Here is a 16,873-nt window from a genome sequence, read left to right as displayed (position 1 = left end):
ATAATATGCAATAGAGAGTTAAGGTTCAGGATATTTAAATATAGTGGTTAAAGGAAATATATGGGAATATACTTTGAATAATATGCCTTTCAACTTTTAACATGAATATTACTGAAAGTAAAAAGACAATTCTCTTCTACTCTACCATGAATAAGGAAATAGAATTTGCTTATCCTTTATTGTTGATATACAAAATAAGAAATATTAACAAACTTTTAAAGAGGAAAAAAAATGGAATGGAAAAAAGGGATGAATTCACTGATCAATTTACAGTACTAGTTAATCTATGGCTCTTTTCGATTTTTACTTCCAACACTGGTCTATACAATTTTTTTTTTTTTAAATATGGTGTTGCAAAAAGATTTTGGTTGATTTTGAGTCACAAATGGTCTCTCTTGCCTCAAGAAACCCATTGTAAAAGCTAATTACTGAATTCATTCTAAGAAAGCCTCAGTTAGCTGTATCTAAAGTTTTAGTTCTTCATGATTTGTACATATGGAGAATTGTCACAAACTGAGAGACGTAAACAAGAGAAGTTTATTGTCTTATGGTTCTGGAGGCCAGAAGTCTGAATTATAGTGAAATTACAGGCAGGACTGGATTCTTACTGGTGGGGAAGCAGAACCTGTTCCATGCCTCTGTCTCTTTTCTGGTGGCAAGCAATATGTGGCATTCCTTAGCTTCTGTTGCATCAGTTTCATTTTCATAGTGTTCTCTCTGAGTTTATATTTCTGTGTCCACATTTCCCCCTGTCATATGGACACAGCTATACTGAGCCCTTACACAGTCACCCTAATGATCACATATTTAATTATCTGCAAACATCTTCTGTTTTCCCCCCTGAAGTTCACATTCATTGATACTGGAAGTCATTTTTTTTTTTTTTTTTTTTTTTTTTAGATTCACCATTCAAACCACACATGCTTAAAAAGATTCATTTTCATATGGAAAAACTACAAGTTCTAGGAAGACATGTACATTGTGGGTATCCTAATCCTTCTGATCACATTGCTGTAACAGCTGTTAGTATATATCTGGCATATCTGGCATGGGCAGAATTTATTTTAGTATGTCAACATATAATTGATTGCCTGTTACATACAAAATATTTTTCTATGTATTTTGGGTGATGTGAAGACATACAAATTGATGATTTTGAAAGTTTATATTCTTGTGTTTGTAAAAATACCACAAAGAAAATAAAATTTACTCTTTATAGTTTAAGAAAAATATTATATAGTTCTTCAGTTGTGCACATATTTCATCATTGTTTTATTTGGGTTTTACTCTGAACTCTGGAAATTGTTAAAAAGTACTTGAATCTTGAAATTCTGTAAATTTTAAAAATTATGTTGGGAATGATTAAAATAGAACAAGAACATATCAATCATTAAAGAAAATTTAAAGCATTTTTGTTGTTGGACAAAATAATGATCTAATGCACAAAATTTTGAACTGATAGAATTCCTTGTTGCTTTAATATTGGCAGTTTATATTTATTTGACTAATATAAGAAATTAACCTTAGGTATTAATTTCATGGCTTTAGTGAGGGCAACAACTTTGGGTAGAAGATCTGGGAAAGTCATCTTTCCTCTGCTAAAACTGTGCTCTGTGGCCATTTAGCAAAACAATAGGCAACACATTATTATTTGTATATTAAAAAAACATAACTAATGTTACCTCTGATTTACTTATCTTACTATTATTTAAAAAATAATAGGAAATGAGGCAAGTAAAAAAATGGGTTTAAAAGTCAAGTTGCACACAATTCTCTTTTTACTTCTGAAGCCATTTATAAGATTAAATTTAAATTGAAACAATTTGTATTTTGAAATATAGGACTTTCTTTTATAAATAATTTTTGCTACAACACCCAGGAAAAGGAAGATAAACTTCAGCAATGAACTTACCTATCTCCTGTGAAATCATCTGCCAAGAATGGTGTTAAACAAAACTTCAGATCTTTTATTATTTGACTATAGAGAAAATAATATGTATTGGCACCAAAGTGAATGAAGATAGTTGATTAGTAAGACCCACCTCACATGAAGTTAAATCAAAATCCTTAAAGTATATATCATTCTGGATATACAAATTATATAGATAGAGCTATAGCTACTATTAAAATTTTTCATTGTTTTTAATGGCTACTTGTCATAAATATATTGTGCTCTTTCACTACCATATTAAGTAGAGTCTAATAAAACTTTCTTGACATCTCAATCATCCTTATGTAACATTTGTTATTTAATATAAGAAAACATAAGTTTAGGATATGTAATGAAGACATTTAATTCTGAGAGGTCTGTGACCAAGATGTAGGTTCTAAATTTTGCTTTCTTGATGTCAATTTGCTTTTTAAATTATCTGCTGTTTCACAACAAAAGATGCCTTGTGAAAAAAAAACACACCAATTTTAATTGATAAAGCATGAGTTGATGGGATTTATCTTCTCTTATGTGACTTTTATATTGTCCAGAAAAACTTATTCTTCCCTAGTTCATCACCATCATTCAAAGTTTTGAACATCTCCAACAAAGCACTCTGAAAAACTTTTATTCTTTCTTCTCTATGAATTACCTTGCTTTCAATATCACATAAATATATTTCTCACTTTTCAAGTAGTTTTAAAAAATTAGAAATAGCTTGCTATAAATTCTATTCTGTGTTTGTGTATGTATATGCATGACAAAATTCTAGAGAGAAGACTCCAAATGTTTTAATAGGACAAATGTTTCATATTTGGCAATGATTTTTTGATATCCCACCAATGGCACCAACATCCAAAAATATTAGGTAAACTGATGTTATGGTTTGGATGTGAAGTGTCCCCCCCTCTCCCAAAGCTCTTGTGTGAGATGATACCAGAAGGTTTGGAGGAAAAATGATTGGGCTGTAGCATTAATCCAATCAACAAATTTATCCCTGATGGGATTAACTGGGTGGTAGCTGGAGGCAGGTAGGGGTGTGGCTGGGGGAATTGGTTCCTTGGGGGAATGGTTTTGGGGTATATACTTTGTATCTGGAGAGTGGAGTTGCTCTCTCTCTCTGCTTCCTTATCATCACACGAGCCACTTTCCTCTGCTATACTCTCCTGCCATGATGTTCAGCCTCACCTGGAGACCTGAGAAATGGTGCCAGATGTCTATGGATTGAGACCTCTGAAACGGTGACTCCCCAAATAAACTTTTTCCTTCCTTAAAACTGTTCTGGGCAGATCTTTAAGTTGCAGCAGCGAAAAATCTGACTAAAACAATTGACTTCATGAAAATGTTAAAATTTCATGAATCAAATAACACTAACAAAGTAAAAGACAGGTCACAGAATAGGATAAAATATTTGAAAAGCATATATCTATGAAAAGATGAATATATAGAATATACAGATGCTTTACAACTGATGTTTTATGTTCCATTGTGAAATAAAACACCTTAAGTCAAAAATACATTTAATATACTTAATCTGCTGGATATCATGGTTTAGCCTATCTTCCCTTAAACGTGTTCAGAACACTTATTTTAGCCTGGGGAACAAAATCATCCCATAGATATATTTTTAATTTCTGGGGGTTTATTACCAATTCCCATGAAAACCACTCAATGGATTTTCCTCCAAATTTAGCAGTAATCATTGAGAAGGCCTGATTTAAAACAATGGAAAATGGGACATATAAAATATACTTTGATTGGGCTGGGGATATAGCTCAGTTGGTAGAGTGCTTGCCTCCCATGTACAGGTCCCTGGGTTCAATTCCCATCAGCGTGCGCATGCACACACACAACACACACACACACACACACATACACACACACACACACACACATTAATCAACCTTGGCTACCTCTGAAAGAGATAGGGAGTCATTTTTATAACTGCTAAAACTGAGGTACAGTACTAGTTTTAAATAGCATTAATTATCAGGTAAATTCAAATTAAAACCATAATGAGATATTATCTCATTTCTTATTAAAATAACTATTATTAAAATGATGAAAAAAAGTGTTGGTGAGGATGTATGGAAAAGGAGGAGGGACACTTATCACTACAATTAATATGCCATAGAATGGGAAAATACACAGTGTGTTTAAAATTGGAAATAGAAGTCACTAGAGAAGATTATTAAAATTGTAGGTCCTGTTGTCAATTTAACTGTCTCATAAAGGAATTTCTGGGTAACATACTCAAGTGTAAGAGCACACATTTATTTGTTACATGTTTGATACAACCCTGGCAACATGGGGAAAGCCTAATAGTGTACCAATTAACAACATGAATCTTGATACTACATGCCTGATGGATTCTCCTGCTCATGAAATCCCTTTCATAATAACAGTGTTCAAACAATAACACATTAAGAAAAGATTATTGGTCAACAACATTAATGGATAAGATATGATTAGAAATATACCTATTCAAACAACTCAACAGCAAGAAAGAAAAACAACTAGACTAAAAACTGGTTAAAGAACCTGAATAGACATTTCTCAAAAGAAGTCATATAAATGGGTAACAGGTACATGAAAAAAAAAATGTTCAACATCACTAATTTCTTTGGCCCATATTCCACTGCTAATAACACAATACCGCAAACTAGCTAAGTTATAAGAAGAGATTTTTATTTTTGCTCACATTTCTGGATCAAGGTCAATGGGCCAAATTTGGTGATGGCGTTCTTGCTAGCACACTGAGACAGGGCAGGACGTCACATGGTGAGAGATGGGGAGAATTAGAGAGATCTAGTCAATCTGGCTTTTATAACAGACACACTCTTTAGAGAACTTATTAATAAATTAATTAATTAACTGAAGGGATGTATCAATGTATTTACTAGGGCAGATAGGAAATCTAATCACTATTTAAAGGTCCTAATCACTATTTAAAGGTCCCAACTCTTTATCGCTCACAATGGGGATTTTTTTTTAAGAGGAGAAAAACAATTGACAATTTATTTTTTAAAATTTCAACTTATATTACATTTCCTTAAAGGGACTTTCTTTGATCCTCCAGTTTATGTTATGTAACTCTTGCTAATGTTTCTCGCATAGAAATTAGTCTTATGAGAAATATTCAATTGTGTGTGTGTGTGTGTATATATCTCATTTTCATTATCCATTCATCTACTGAAGGGCATCTAGGATGGTTCCACAGTTTAGCTATTGTGAATTGTGTTGTCCCTGTAGTATGCTGTTTTTAAATTCTTTGGGTATAGATTGATGAGTGGGATAACTGGGTCAAAAAGTGGTTCCATTCCCAGTTTTCCAAGGAATCTCCATACTGCTTTCTGTCTTGGCTGCACTATTTTGCAGACCCACCAGCAATGTGTGAGTGTGCCTTTTCCCCTACTTTCTCATCAACACTTATTGTTTTTTATTCTTAATAGCTGTCATTCTGACTGGAGTGAGATGAAATCTTATAATAGTTTTGATTTGCATTTCTCTAATTGGTAGAGATGTGAACATTTTTTCATATATTTATTGATTGATTGTGTATCACCTTTTGAGAAGTGTCTGTTCGGTCTTTGGCCCATTTATTGTGCTGTTTGTTTTTTTGGAGTTTAGCTTTTTGAGTTCTTTATATGCCCTAGAAATTAGTGCTGTATCTGATGTGCAAGTGGTAAAAATTTGCTCCCAAGCTGGTTCTCTGTTTACCTCACTGATTGTTCATTTTGCTGAGAAGAAGCTTTTTAGTTTGAATTCATATGGGTATTAAATTTTAACTTGAATTTCAGAAAAGACAAACCACATTCAGACCATAGCATGAATTATCAAGTAAATGAAAATTAAAACCATAATGAGATATCACTGCATACCTGTTATAATAGCTATTATTTTTTAAAAAATGAGTGTTGATAATGAAAATATGGAAAAGGGACTCTCTTCCCACTCTCAGTGGTAATGTATATTGGTTCAGCCATTATGAAAAACAGTATGGAGAGTTCCCAAAAAATTAAATACAGAACTACCATAAGATCTCCTACTGAGTTTATATTCAGAGAAAATGAAACCAGTTTGTTGAAGAGAGGTTTGCACTCTCATGTTCATTGTAGTATTAATCACAATAGCCAAGAGGTGGAAGCAACCTAAGTGTCCATAAATGGATGAAAAGATAAAGAAAATTATATATATATATACACATACACACACACACATTACATACACATTTATTTGTGTATGTTTGTATGTCTCTCTATATATACACACATACAGTGGAATAATATTCAGCCTTACAAAATAAAATCTTGTCATTTATGCCAACAGGGCGAATCTAGAGAACTGCTACAATTTGGCTGTGAAACATTTCCCAAACTCCCATATTTTTCAGAGGTATGGTGGGAAATTTAAGAGGTGGACCCCTTTGGGAGTTCTTCCAGTTATTAGGAATATGCCCTTGAAAGGGAGAGTGAGACCCTAGCCCCTTCCTCTTTCTCCCTTTTCACTTCTGAGCCAGAGGTAAGGCTTTTTTTTTTCATCACACACTCCCACCATGATGCACTGCCTTGCCACAGGCCCCAAAACAATGGAGCCAATTGATCATGGACTTCTCCTATGTGAGCTAAGATAAACTTTTTCTTTATCAGTTGATTACCTCATTTTTTAGAGAAACAGAAAGTTGACTAACACAAAGACATGACATCAAATGAAATAAATCAGTCATACAAAGACATACTATATAATCTCAGTTATGTAAAAAAAAAACAAACCTCAGAGACTGTTAGTTATCAGGGGCTGAGATCAGGTTGTCTTGGGGAGATGTGGGTTAAAGCATACAAATTTTATTCAGGGAGGAATTAGTTCAAGATATCTATACAACGTGGTGACTATAGTTAATAACAATGCTTTGTCTTCCTAAAAATCACTGAAAGAGCAGGTTTAAGTGTTTCACCCCAAGAAAAGATATGTTAATTAGTTATATTTATTTCAAAATATCGTGTTGACCATAATAAATATAGATATTTTTTGTCAATTTAATTGACTAAGTGCTTATTTTTTTTTTTTTTAGAGATAGAGAGAGAGAATTTTTTTAATATTTATTTTTTCGTTTTCGGCGGACACAACATCTTTCTTTGTATGTGGTGCTGAGGATCAAACCCGGGCTGCACGCATGCCAGGCGAGCACGCTACCGCTTGAGCCACATCCCCAGCCCTGGCTAAATGCTTTAAAAAAAAAAGAATGGTTGATTGTCAGGGGTTGGTCAGTGGAATAGGAATGAAGATAAGTTGAGCAAAAAGAACAGAGTTTAAATTAGTCAAAGTAATAAATTTCAGAGATCAATTGTACAAGATGGTGACTATACTTAACAATGTTACTTGAATATTGCAAAGATTGGAATCTAAGTTTCTCTCCACACACACATAAAGTTAGTTATGTGAAATGAATGATATGTAAATTGACTTGATCATATTAATAATTTTACAATGTAATAATATAATCAAAACATTGCATTGCACTTCATAAACATAGACCACAATCAGTATTTATCAATTTTACCTCCAAGGGGATTACAGAAAAAAAGAAAAAAACAGCACAGAAGAAAAAAAGTATATTACTTGACAATAGAGCTGCCCCATCAAAATGAGCTCCATAATTATCAAAAAAGATGCATTTTTAAAAGAACATCTAATGTTATATGATAGTATTAATTAAGTTGAAAGAAAGGAAAACAGACTAAAATAAATTAGAGATTACTTAGAGGACATTATTAGAAAGAATCTCTTGAGAATGAGAAAAGGCTCCCATCAATTTTCTGTTTCTTTCCCACAGCCCTTTCTCCCTTACTTCCTCCTTCCCTCCCTGCCTCTTGATGGTTTCCCTCATTTTGCTAGGAATAATCTCCAACCAAAAGATGGTTGCTAGCAGACTCAAAATTACATTCTTCCAATAGAATAAAAATAAGTCCCTGAGAAAATAATAAATTTGATTTTTTCTGGATCATCCACTTTATATAAGGTCTTAGATATTTTTAAGCTGAAAGGCTTAAATCATATGCCATCTGCTTTGTTTGGGCCTGTGATAATGGGGGAAACCCTTTCCCAGAGTACCTGTATATGCACACACGTGGGTGTGTACACACAAACATATGTGTAAAAGAAGAGAATAAAGGCAAGAGGAGGTGGGGTAAGCATAAGGGTGTGTTGACTAGTCAAAACCAATAGCAACAATAAATAATCTTTCACTTACAAAGCAAACTATATAATATAAATAATATATAACATATAAATATTTATATATTATATATTTATATGTAATATATCAGAAATATTTAAATACATATAGATAATTTTTAAGTAAATATAAATTCAGTAGAAAATATAGCATAGAATAAATTTTGATCCAAACAACAAATACAAGTGTGAACATAATTTAAAATCTTAGACCCACGTGGTTTCCTAACATATGGCTTCATTTTGGGAGAATTGACAGCATTCACATATTTGAGACTAACCAACTACTCAGTTATTTAAAATGAAAGGAATGTGTAAGTGGAAACTAGTAAAACTCCACAAAATGATCAATTTGATCAACAATTTAAATTTCATTTTATAAATATTTTACTATTATTATTAATTTTTGGTAAACTTCCTCTTTGAGATAAGATACAATTCTGACAGCTGATTTCAATCATGACAATTATAGGAAATTAAAATTTGTGTGACCTATAAGCATTTTTTTTTTTAAGAATAGAGGGTATCATAACCTATATAAGGTACTTGGAAATAGAAAATTTCAAATCCAATACCTGGCTCTAAGGCAAAGGATTCTGAACTAATGATTAAATTTGGTGTCTACTCTTCTGGAAAACTGTCCCTATATTTATTTTATTTGATTCCTGTGGATAGTGGTCACCATCTAAGCTTGATGCCCTAACTGTGGAGAGATCTATTCTGTTATATATGTGTGTATGGGACAAGAGTACATTAATTAAGGTAAGGCTATAACCAAAAAATCCTGAAATCTTAGTAACTCAGCAACTTTATTTCTTATTCTTGTAAAGTCCACTGTGGGTAATCCAGATAGTCACTCATGATCCACCCTCCTTTCCTCTTCTTTCTTCTCATTGCTTCCTTGTTGCTCTCCATGAATTCCTTTGCCTCCAGGTGGAAGAGAGGAAAGGAAGCCTTAACTGAGAAGTTGTTTATGGTCTAAAGTTGGAAGTGGTGTATCTGTCATTTCTTTCCATAGTTCATTGGCCACAGTTCAGTCATGTTTCTGCAGATAATTATCAGGTAAAAAGAGAAACTGATCTGATTAACAAGAGCCAGGTGGTATCATAAGGAGAATATAAAACTTTCTACAGTCATAAAACTTTATAAACTAAACCACATACAGTAACATCCTTCTTGAAAATATTCAATATTTATTCATACAATCACTTACATAGGAAGTAGCCTAGCTGTTCATCTTACTATAGCTGTAAATGAGAAAATGAGTACTTACACATACTTTTAAAAGCTGGATGTGAAAGATATTGATCAATCAGTATGATACTCCAGCTGTGTTGATATTGGGGCTAAAAAAAAACAGCTGTTTTGTTTTCTAATATATACATTTTTAGTCAAAGCTATAGAGATTAGCCATTCCTTTTGACCTTTTTAATTTGAAACATTTGCTGTTTTCTGCATAATACATTCTCAGAAAATGCTCTAAATATTTTCCTCTTGATATTTCTGGTCTAAACTTTTGAAAAAGAAAATCTATTTCCCTAGAGTTAATAACCACTGAAATGGTTAAGAATGCTGAAGGAGGCAGACTTGGGATCCCCTAAGCAACCTTTTACTCATTATTTTTATTACTGTTTTCCTGTGAATATAGTAAGCACTATTGAAATGAATTTTATCCATCTATTTACTTGCTTTTTAGAGACAGGGCCTCACTATATTCCCAGTCTGGCCCCCAACTCTCAGGCTTGAGCAATTTTCTTGCCTCAGCCTCCCAAGTAGCTGGAACTATGGTTGTACTCCATAACACCTGTCTTAAAGCTGAACTTTCCAGTATTAATTTAATTTTTTGAATTGCTAAATGCCTTGTCCATAATGTTGTGTTTATTCTGACTATCTTGAGTTTTTACTTCACTTTAGCTTGTACCATCTCGAAAACTGCTTACTTTTCTTTAATAGAAGAAAATTCTTCAAAAATTTTAGAGCCTCAAAGCAGATATCAGATGCTCCTTGACTTGCAGTGAGGTTACTTCCCAATAAACACATTATGTTAAAATATACTGTCAAAATTCATTTAATTCCTCCAACAAACCCATTTTTTTGTGGTAAACTGAACTACTGTAAGTCAAGAATCATCTATATTTCTGAATAATTCCTTAGTTCTTACAGTAAGTTTCTGAGGAAGATAAATTTTCCAAGACCTTCTGTTTTATTTACATTTTTAATGATACATAACTTCTTCATAATGTCCAATGTTGTTTGATGTTGACATTTTTACACTTTTCTAAAGACACGTGTGTGTACCTATGCCTGTTCTATTTTACTATTCTACATTTTCTGCTTATCTCTTCTGAGGTCCTCTCAATGTTATTATTTTGAAAGAGTTTTAAAAGGCTAGCAATTTGAAGACACAATTGATGCTTTGAAGACACAATACTGATGCTTCACATGAAATATTTATATATTTTATTCTCAACTTTATTTGCTTTTAGGTGACAAGAGGTTTATATTGTTTTGTTATGGTAGTAGGATGTGTGTCTGGTCTAAAAAATTTTTAAATGATATTATGGACATAAAACATATCCTTTGAACAATTAAAACATTACCTTAAAACTTGACTGGCAATGTTCTCCCCCATTTAGGATTTTCACTTTTCTATTCATTTATGAATAGATGTGCATGTTATATGATTCAATATAAAGGAATAGAATTAAGAAAAAGATAACAAAATCATTCTATAAAGTTTGACTTTAAAAATTTTTAAAAAAATAGATGCAAAGGTGTTAAAAATTTATATAATGTATTTCAAATATTCTTGGTTGTTTGAAGGTTTTGTAAAAAGAAATGTGCTTTACATGGTCCACATGACATAAAAATAGCTAATTCTGAAAGAAAAACCATAAGATTGAGAGAAACCTTATTAATGAAGTAGCTAGAGCTTAATCATACATGTGAATATCCAGAGGAAAAAACATGATTTTGTGACCAATCCCAGGATACACACCATAGTAAGTAAGGGATTAGAGAGGTTGGAAAGCTGTTTAACCAAATCACTTAGTGAATGTGAAACAGCCTATGTGTTTGAAAATGATTGACATATAACACTGATTTATTTTATAGCAATAGAGCAAAGAACTATTTAATTAAGTAATTTACTCAGGATTCTATAGCTAGGACAGGAGCTCAATATCCACCACCCAACAGATCTGTGTTGTTTTCTGAATTAATTCTGTTCAATTTATTCAGTCCAATGGACAAGTGAGTATTCACTGACCATTTACTCTGGGGTTTGTTATAATCTTTGATGATTAATTTTAAGTACATTAATGGAGATATTTTAAATCAAGTTTTCTAAAATCAGAATACATTGAAAGATTTCTGGAGTACTTAAATCTTTTGAGATTATGATAATTTTAGATTATTTGTACCAATCTATTTTCATCAATAAATTTTCCATAGGTTTTGTCAGAATTTTGAAGAGGCTATGACCCTCCTAAAACAGGAACCAATGATCTAAATCCTTATCTGTGATGGATTTGTCTTTTGAAGCCAAAATAGAAGAAGAGCATTAACACTTAAGTTTTCATATTTAATTTCTAAACTTACTGTGGCGAAAGTGACTGCATAAAAATTCCCTGAACATGAATCTGTCACAAAGAAGAACAAGGACAACACAGGGGAAAAATGAATTTCAAGGAGAGTGAATGAGGGAGAGCCCTAGAAATCAGCAAGAAAATGACAGAAACCTAAACCAGCAAGGAGAGCCAGAAAGGCAACCTAGATAGAGAAAAAAAGAAAGCAAATTGTAACTTCCACTCCCCTATCCAGGGAGAAAGGAGCCACCCCACACTGCTGGGGCTTTCAAGGTCAGTGAGAAACTGGCTACAACCCCAGTCATAGCGATAGACCAGCAGTCCTAACTGCAGAATTCTACATTCTTCACATGCTTTAAATCCACTTTTAGGAGCTAGATGATCTGAGAATGACTGTTGTCCTTCAAAGAAAGAACTAACTCAACCCCAGAACCCAAGCTGCTACAAAATCCATTGCTAGTTGCCATTTTGCCTAGAGAGCCAGCAGTTAGCCCCAGTGTTGCCAGAAGCCTTGGGCTGGTGTATGCCTTACTAGGCATAAGACAACTCACCTCAGTGTCCCATAGCTTCAGAACCAGCAGTTACCAAAGCCACAAATCTGAGTTCTATCCACATTGTCACATTTTGACAACCAGGGAAATGTTCCTCCCTAACCCACAGCCTTGCTATTGTGGCTACTGTTGCAGACTCCTGCCATGCTCAGGCATCAGGAGATTAGAAGTGTTCCAGCAGCATCCTGCGGCTCCAAAATCATGGCTACTAGTGGCCCCAACTTCTGTACCACCTGTGCTCATCTTAGTGGGAGCTAGGGAAAGTCTCCTTCTCATCCTTCTCATTGCATGACCTTAAAACTAAAGATGCTTGTGCAAAAAGCCATGGCATCACCCAAGGTGTCACTGGAGCTCAATGAAAGGTCCCATACATATCCTGACACCCTAAGACAGACTACCAATGCCACAAACCTTATTCCTACTGGAGCTTGCCTGTGTTACCTAGGGATATTCCCATCCATATCCTTCAGATCCAGAACTGCAAATATCAGTGCTTCAGAACTTGACTTGAGGGATCTAGGGAAGGTCTCCTTCACATCCTACACTTTCAGGATCATGGATATCAGTGCCAGTGCTGCAAGTCCAAACACTACCTGTGCATGCCCTGGGAAAGTAGGAAAGGCTTCCTTCACAGCTCTCGGACTTCAAACCACACTTTCTGGTATAAAAAGCCCTGACAGTACTGATAATCATTTGTATACCACAACTCCAAAAAATCAACTTATAGTGTGATCAACATCAATGTCACTGGACCCACAGTATAGAATACACAGATCAAAAAGTATATTATCTTTTTGATCTACAACCTCAAATCTAAAGTTTTTGATACCATAGACTTCAACATTACCTGTTCTCATCCTGTGGAACATGAGGAATGTCCCATGTCATTCTATGGCTTCAAAACTGTGGCTGATTGTGCCACAATCCTGGCATCAACTTTTCCTGAAAACAGCTCTCTCCATAATATTCACTAATTAGACTATGAGAAATGCTACGCAAGTTCAAGTGCCATCACTGCTTTACTCTGTGGAAGCTGAGGACAAGCACCTTTGCAAGTCTACACCACTGCAGAGTTGTACAACTACCTTCATGCACTGCTGCACTAGATCACTGAGGTATACATATACACCAATGACAACAATAAAGATGAATAAATCACATACATACTACACTTTTGAGTTCCTTTGTAACTAAAGTATTAGTTACAAAGGAATAAATAAATAAATGAATAAATAAATAAATTTTGTCTTACAAAAGTTACTCCATAACACTAGAAAAGGCAGATGTTATGACAGATGTTCATACATCAATATAGGAGCACAAGAGACATGAAAGGAAATGACACCTCCAATGAAGAGCAATAATTCTGCAGGAATAGATCATAATTTGAAGGAAATCTATGAAATGCCTGAAAAATTCAAAATATTAATCTCAAGGAAACTAAGTAAGATACAAGAGAATGCTATACTAAGAAATAAGAAAAAAAATTCAAAATGTGAATGAGAAATTCACTAAGAAATAGAAATCATTAAAAAGTATATAAAAACATGGAGTTGAAACTTAAATCAATAACAAGAAAAATATGATGATGAGCTTTCAAAAAAGATTAGACTAAGTATAATAATACATTTCTGCACTTGAAGACAGATTTTAGAATTAACTCAGTCAGAAAGAAGAAGAAGGAAAATGAGAAGAAGGAGGGGAAGAAGAAGAGGAGAAAAAGAAGGAAGAGGAGGGGAAGATAATTTAAAAGAATGAATAAGGCCTATGAGATTTATGAAACACTAACTAAACAAATGTTTGCACTATAGAGATTTCAGAACATGAAGAGAAAGGCACTGAAAACCTACTTCATGAAATAATAACTGAAAACCTCCCAAATTTTCAGAGATATGGATGTCCATATACATGAATGTCAAAGAATCCCAATCATATTTAACCAAAATAAACCTTCATCAAGGCGTATCATAGTCAAAATATCCAAAGTACTAGACAAAGAGAGAATCCTAAAAATAGCAAGAGAAATGTGTCAAGCCACATATAAGAGGGTACCCATTAGACATACAGCAGAAATCTCAGCCTATCTTTACTGACCAGAAAAAAAACTGGATGATCTCTTCAAAGTAATAAAAGGAAAAAAAAATAAAAACCCTGCCATCTAAGAATATTATACCCAGCAAAACTACTTTTCAAAACAATAAAGGGGAAATAGTCTTTCCCAGATAAGCTGAAACTGAGAAAATACGTCACCATCAGATAAGACCTATAAGAAATACTTAACAGAGTCCTAGAGATAGAAGGATAATTACTATCATTATGAACAGACATAAATATATAGAACAAACTAGAAAAATAGATACTCCAAAGAGAAAATAAAGAGAATCAAACCTATCAAAAATCATAAAAAAACATGAGAAGGGTAGAAAGAAACAAAAATGTTAAAATCAAGGAAAAATAATTAACAAAATGAATGGAGGAAGTTTATACCTATCTATAATACACTTGACTATAAATAAATTAAATTCAATCAAAGGATATAGGCTGATAAGATTTTTTCTTTAAATACCAAACTATATACTACCTGAAAGAAACTCCTTTTACTGAAAAAGTCACCCAGAGTCTAAGAGTGAAGAGTTGGAAAAATATATATCATGCAATTGGAAACAGAAAATGAGCAGACTTCAAATTAAAAACAGAAGGAGACCAAAAAGATCATATATATTGATAAAAGTTCAATTCAACAAAGGATATAACAATTATAAATATGCCCCAAACATGGAACACAAATATGGAAGACAAATAATATTAGATTTAAAGGGAGATATGGACTTCACCAAAATAATACCCCACTTTCCTCAACAAATTGTCCTGACAGAAAATCAACAAAGAAACACCTGAGTTGAACCATACTGTAGAGCCAATGAACCTAATAGATACTTAAGAAACATTTCATCCAACAGTAGCAGAATACATGAGAATTTTTTTCATCAGTTCATATAACATTCTCCAGCATAGATCATTTATTATGCTATAATATTCTCAACAAATTTTTAAAATTGAAAATTGAAATCATACTATTTATCTTCTCAGACCAAAATGGAACAAAACTATAAATCAATGACAAAAAGAATGGAAAGTATAGGAATATATGGAAATTGAATAACATAATCCTAAATGACCAATGGGTAACAGAAGAAATCAAAAGGGAAGTAAAAAATGTAGAAATAAAGAAAAATGACAAAACAGCAACAAATTTTGCAGAATACAATAAAAGCAACACAGATATAGTAATTTATATCAACAAATACAACAAAAATTAGTCTCAGATAACAGATCTAATAATACACTTCAAGGACTGAGAACTGCAAGAACAAATCAAAACCCAAGTTGATATAAGGAAAGAAATAATAGCAGATCAAAACTGAAATAAACTGAATCTGAAAAAGCACTATAAAGATCAATGAAATCGATAGTTATTTTTTTGAGAGGGATAAAATTCACAAAGCTTTAGCTAGACTAACCATGAAAAAAGTAAAGAAGACCCAAAATAAAAACTAGGGATGAAAAAGAAAAGACTACAACTGATAGTACAGAAATACAAAGGATCACTTCCTGAAATTCTTTATAATTTATGGGGGGACATTGTATATATCATCTCATTTAATACTCTGAATAGTTCCTTATTGTAGGAATTATTCCCGCACAAATTGGAGTTCAGGGCTGTTAGGTGGCCTCCATATCACAAAAGTAACAATGGACAGAAATTTACTATAATACAGATTTTCTGACTTAATTTCATTTTGATGCTTTTGAAACTTATGAAGCACAATTTCTATTTGAGCATATTCTGTTTTAAAAAATGTACAGCACAGATCATGATGGATCAATGACAGTGGACTGGGATGAATGGAAGAAGCATTTCCTATTTAAACCTGTCAGAAATGTTGAGGAAATTGTTCATTACTGGAATCATTTTACTGTAAGTAGTCTCTTTTTACTATTTGTTTATTTTATGTCATGGGTCTTGGGCATAAAAATATAATACATTCTGTAAAATTATGTGTCAATGTTACTTCTGCCTTAGGTCATTGTGGGGATAAAGTAGTTAATAATGAAAAGCATTCAGAATAACAATTGACATGTTAAACATCATATTTTTAGCTATTAGTTTACCAGTAGAAAATAAAGGACTTTGAACTGAAAATAAAAAGAAATACAAAGGATCATAAGAAACTATTATGAACAATTACATGCTAAAAACTTAGAAAACCTACAAGAAATTAATAAATTTCTGAAAATACACAACTTACCAAAACTGAATTAAGAAGAAATAGAAGATCTAAACAGACCAATAATGAGCAATGAAAATAAAGCAGTAATTCAAAGTCTTCCATCAAAAAAAAGTCCAGACCTGAAGAATTTACTGATGAATTTTATAAAACATTACAGAATTTCTAATTCCAATTCTTCTTAAACTGTTCCAAAAGTTGAAATGGAAGGAACTCTGCCAAACTCTTTATGAGGTCAGTGGTACTCTGATACCAAAATCAGACAAAAATACAACTAAAAAA

This window comes from Callospermophilus lateralis, chromosome 8, assembly GCF_048772815.1.
Source record: "Callospermophilus lateralis isolate mCalLat2 chromosome 8, mCalLat2.hap1, whole genome shotgun sequence".
NCBI classification, from domain to species: domain Eukaryota; kingdom Metazoa; phylum Chordata; class Mammalia; order Rodentia; family Sciuridae; genus Callospermophilus; species Callospermophilus lateralis.
Note: the sequence above shows the minus strand (reverse complement) of the source record.